Consider the following 5,893-nt stretch of genomic DNA (forward strand, 5'->3'; position numbering starts at 1 on the left):
ATCTTTCAAATCTTGATACATTTTGGTTGATCCTGGATGAATGGACTACCTTGAAAAATATGCCTCTGTCATAATCTTCTTTCTTAGCCCGTCTACATCCGGCACACATAATCGGTTTTGGCACTGAAGTACTCCTTCTAGCGTAAGCTCAAATGCCTTGGTTGCACCACTCTGAACGTTCTCCTTAAGCTGTAATAAAATAGGATCTGCATATTGCTTCTCTTTCACTTCAGCTACTAATGAAGATTCCGCAGCATTATGTACGATAAGCTCTTCATTCGGAGTTTCAAGAAGGCGAACTCCCAAACTAGCTAACTGGTGAAGATCTTTAATCACTAAGATTCACAAGAGAATCTGTCTTTGAAGATTCTAACTCACACTCTCAGCCAGGTCTCACAGACTCTCCCCTTTTTCCCTCCACCAAATCCTTTTTTGTTCCTAAATGGACCCCTCGTGCTGTCACTGGGACCTTCTCATTCTCCAGTGGAAGTCCCACAAGCCATGGTACCTCACCTAGAGATATGAGAAAAAGGAAAAACTATAGAAATGCTAAAATCAAACAACCAAGAAATAGACGCTCTTCTGGAAACCATGAAGGTCCCTATAACGAAGGAAACCACACTAAACAAGCAGATAGGATTAAGATTTGCAGAATTAGTCAGCGAGATGTGGACAATTCTAATCCCGATGAACTTAACCAAGTTCACAGTGGACATCAAATCTCCAAGCATCCTGACAAGGGGGAACTTTGTGGTCTCACTGAACCCCCTGAGACCATGATCAACATCAACATACCACAGTCACCCCTAGGACCTCGGGACAAAGGGAAAGAGGTAATAATGAACCACTCCCCACCTCAAAACAATTTGATGATGAACTTAATAATATAGAATGCTAGGGAGGTGAATAATGCTGAGTTCTGTCATCATTTCAATGCCATAATAGGCCTCCACAAACAAGCCATGCTTGCTCTATTAGAAAGTCGAATGAGTGATCACTACCAACTCACTCAGGAGTGTGGCTATGACTGCCAGATTCAATTTTCTACTATTGGCAGGTTAGGTGGCCTCGTCTTAATGTGGAAGGATGATATATTTAACATCACTGACATATCTATTACTCCCCAAAGTATTCATGTTGCTATCATGGTAATTTCTCCTCCATCCTCTTGGTTTCTCAGTATTGTCTATACCAACACTAATCTTAATAGCAGGACTACCCTTTGGGATCATTTAACTCTTGATACGAGAAGACCAAGGAACACAAGAAAAGTCTTAAAATAGTCCACAAATCAAAAGGAATCCGAGGACCGCTTTGAGCTAGATTTGGCCAAACAACAACAACATAAGAATACAAGGAAACAAGGTGTATTTATACACCAAAACAACCACTAAAACGTGATTAACACAAGAAGATCACAACAATATGATAAGGATTATAACAACAATAAACGGTTACAAGATACATGAATAACAAGAACTAACACTTTTCATAAACAACACTAACTAAGACATGAAATATAGAGATAGATAGTGAGACATACACTACAATAAGACCCAAGAACCCAAAGATATATTAAATCTAAGGACCCCTAAGACTTACAATAGCAACACCACACTCTTATAAAGATACGAGAGGGATTCCACCGCTCAAGAATCATCATTTCCAAGCAATCACATTCACAAGTGAGTCCACACTTGCTCATGTCCTAGTTTTAGCCTAGGGAGGCTCTCTCTCAAGAGAAGTGTTCTTTCATCAATATTCAATAACTAATAAGCTAAAACTTGCTAGTACTCCGTGAGGTGTTGAGAGTTGAACCAAATATTTACAACGAATCCAAGCAATTAAGAGAACACACAACGTAAACACAAAGGAACGGTTCACAACCAACTCACAATCTAGTAAATGGTCACTAGCTTGTAAGTTAGTGTTGGAATCAATGAACAAAACTAACTAACAAGAAAATGAAAGTACAAAATTAAAAATTTGAGCCAAAATTATTACATGAACAGTATAATGATGATGTGGCAGCCACATATTAGTTGCGATTTCTACAGTTTTATTTTTCAAAGTTCAAGTCTTGACCCATTTTTAATTTGAATTGGTGGAATTTATTTTAAGCAGGGAATAATAAGTCTTGGAACCTTTTTTAAGTTTCAAAGTTTAAAACTTGACTTTTGTAATGCTTTTCCTTAAAACATGGGCCCTTGTCTCATAGAAAGTGATTGAAAGTTGTGAAGTTCTGAGTGTGTAAGAAAAGTCTTTGAGTCACAAGTACTACACCTTGAAACTTGGATCTATGTCTTGTAAGACTAACACAATACACACTCTTTTTCTTCAACTTCTAAGATCAACAACCACTTTTTCTTCAATAATATATGGAGATGGTGAAGAACACCGAAAACACAAACTTTGAGTCTTGAAGTTCTAAGGTTCAAGTTGGACCCCCCCCCCAAACACCACCACCACCTTTTCAAGCTTAAAATTCACAATACAATATCCACAATACATGTTCAAAACTTAAACCAACAACAACAATACCAACAACAATCGGCCACACTTTGGATCCACAACAACAACATCAACTTTTAAAGCTCAAACTTAGATTTAGAATCCTTTAGTGTTAGGGATGAAGAAGCTAACACTACCAATAACATAACACATAAAAATAACTCGTAGATCTAAGTTTACAAGACAAATTTCGGCCAAGACAACAAAAATGAACAGATGCATTTTTAGTGGTTGATCATTTCCTTGAACAGAGAAATGTTTGGCAACATCTTCTCTAAGAAAAAAAGAATTCTATCCAGGCTAGCTAGAATTCAAAAGAGTCCTAACCACCCTTCTAGTTCCTTTCTCCATAATCTTGAGAACTCCTTACTAGGGAAGTACAGAGAAATCCTTAGTTTAGAATGCGAATTCTGGAAAGTTAAATCTAGAGTTAACTAGCTTACTGAAGGGGATACTAACACTAGGTTTTTTCATACTATTACTCTTAACAGAAGGAGGAAAAACAGAATCACCCCTCTGAAAGATGATGATGGTAACTGGATGTACTCTCAAGGGGACATTGAAGACTATCATGTCCTACTACAGGTCCCTGTACACAACCAAACACTTCAGCTCCATCAATAAACGTCTCACAAACCCTTCTTCCAGAGGTTCCTTCCCTCACACATCCCATGCTCTTCTGGACAACCCCCTTTAATCACTGAGATAAGGAGAGTTGTTTTTAGCCTCAAATCTACTAAAGCACCGGGGTTGGATGGTCTTTACCCATTTTTTAAAAAAATTCTGGGACTCTACCCACCCAAAGCTTATCTCTTTCTGCAATAAAGTCTTTTCTTCTGGTAAAATGGATGAGGAGATTAACAGTACCTACTTAGGCCTTACCCTAAATGCGAGAATGTTGTTACCTTAAAGAACTTTAGACCTATCGGGCTTTGCAACACCTAGTATAAGATCATAACCAAAATTATTGCCAATAGGATCAAACCCTTTCTGTCCAATCTCATTGGTCCTACTCAGGCAAGTTTCCTCCCAAACAGAAGAGCCTCTGACAATGCTATCATTGTTCAGGAATTCATTAACCATTTCTCTAACATGAAAGGCTCTAAAGGAAATATATTCTTAAAATTGACCTTGAAAAAGACTTTGATAGGATCGAGTGTCTTTCATCAGACAAGCCCTGTGTTTCTCCAAGTTTCCCCCTCTCCTCTCCAAACTCATCATGTTTTGCATTTCCACTTCCACTATCTCTGTCCTCATTAATGGTGGAAGCATTCTCTTCTTCAAACCTTCAAGGGGTATAAGACAGAGTGGCCCTATATCACCTTACATATTCATTGTTTGCATGAAACTTCTGTCTAAAATGATTGAATATAAAGTTGATATTCTCAACTGGACTCTCATTGCTATCAGTAGGAGAGGTCCTAATCTTTCCCATCTATTATTTGCTGATGATTTAACTCTCTTTACTATAGCAGATGATAAAAATAGTGAAACTGTTAAGAGGGTCCTGGACACCTTTAGCTTTTTCTCCAGGCAGAGGATTAATAATACCAAATCAAAAATCATCTTTTCTAAGAATTGCTCCAGTGATACCATCAACAACATTTCTTCTAGCTTAGGCATTCAGTCTAGAAACAATTTTGGAAGGTTTTGGGCTTCCCTATCTTTCATGATCCCCCCACAAAAGCTGATTTCCAGTTCATTATTGATAGGATGAAAACCAAACACTCTGGTTGAAAAAATAAAATACTCAATCATGCTAACAGAACCACTCTTACTAGAGTCACTCTATACAGTATCCCAAACCACTTATGCAATTCATTATCATTCCTTCCGAAGTTAATAAACATATTGACAAGATTCAAAGAAACTTCATTTGGGGCACCACGAACATAAAGAAGAAAATGCACATGGTCGTTGGGAGGTAGTACCTAGTCCAAAACATCAAGGGGGCCTTGGAATTCAGAAAGCTATCCATAAAAACACTACCTCTCTAACTGCTTTAGCTTAGAGATTCAGAAAAAACCCTCAATGTTTTTGGGCCAAAATCTTTGCAAATAAATTTTCCAAAGCCAATACCAACTCCACCAACCCTATTCAGGTTGTCTTTAGAACTTGGAGAAACATTACCAAGGGCCTCAAAATCTGTTCAGAAGCTTTAATATGGATCATCCACAGTGGAAATAAGGTCAATTTTTGGATAGACAGATGGCTGCCCAACACTGAACCTCTCTGTAAATTATCCAAGGCCCTATGCCGAACAATCTTGGAGACCTAAAAGTTTTGAACCTTTGGATCAATGGTACATGGGACTTCTCCTCTTTGCCATTTCAGCTTTCGAAGTATATTATCCACTCTATCAACAATACTTTTATCCCGGATACTACCAATGAGGCTGATTACCCAATTTGGAGACTCACTGGGCAGGGCACTTTCACTAGTAAGAGTTCTTACAATTTGATCACTTCCAAAATGCTCCCACTTAATTGTCATAGTAATTTCAATTGGATTTGGTCCTTGAAATTCCCTAATAAGATAAAGCACTTTTTGTGGCTTCTTTATCACAATAGGCTTCCTTGCAGTTGTACTCTTACATGGATGGGGCTCCTTATTGACCCTTACTGTAAATCTTGCACAAATCAAGAGGAAGATATACCTCATATTTTCTGATTTTGCAATCGTGCCACTACCTTATGGATGAAATGTTCCAAAAAATCAATTGTAACGCCCCTCATATCTCTAACCTTACCAACGATAATTTCATGCAAACTTTAAGAGAATGGTCCAAAAATGTTATGGCTGACCATAAAATTAGTCTCCAAATTCTTGTGATTTTTTTACTTTGGGAAATTTGAAAGTGCAGAAATGAAAGCATTTTCAACAACATGAATTCTTCTCCTTCTTTCAAAAATGCCTATGTCAATGCTATTGAATACTCTTTTCTTACCCCTTTTGTTTTGAATCCCTCCCAAGAAACCACCATATCAGTTCATTGGCTTCCCCCTGTGCGGAGAACTTACAAGCTTAACACTGACGGTGCTTGATTAGGTAAGGCGTAGGGGTATAAGAGGCACCATTAGAGACCATCAAGGTAATTGGGTTATTGGATTCACTAAGGTATTCTCCCATACAACCAAAATAAAATGGGGGTTTTGGCTCTCCTTGAAAGTCTCCAGCTTGTGGAGGACCAAAAATTATTCCCTGTTGAAATCAATGTGGACTCCATGGAGGTAATTCATATGTTAAAATTTGGTAATATGCATTATAATTCTATTCTCGAATTTTGTAGGTGTGTGCTGAGAAGGGTGGGACATCCACCAGTGAGCCACTGTTTTAGAGAGCAAAACAATGCCGCAGATTGCCTAGCTAAAGAAGAAGCGAA

The sequence above is a fragment of the Capsicum annuum genome, chromosome 3, assembly GCF_002878395.1.
Source record: "Capsicum annuum cultivar UCD-10X-F1 chromosome 3, UCD10Xv1.1, whole genome shotgun sequence".
Classification (NCBI taxonomy): domain Eukaryota; kingdom Viridiplantae; phylum Streptophyta; class Magnoliopsida; order Solanales; family Solanaceae; genus Capsicum; species Capsicum annuum.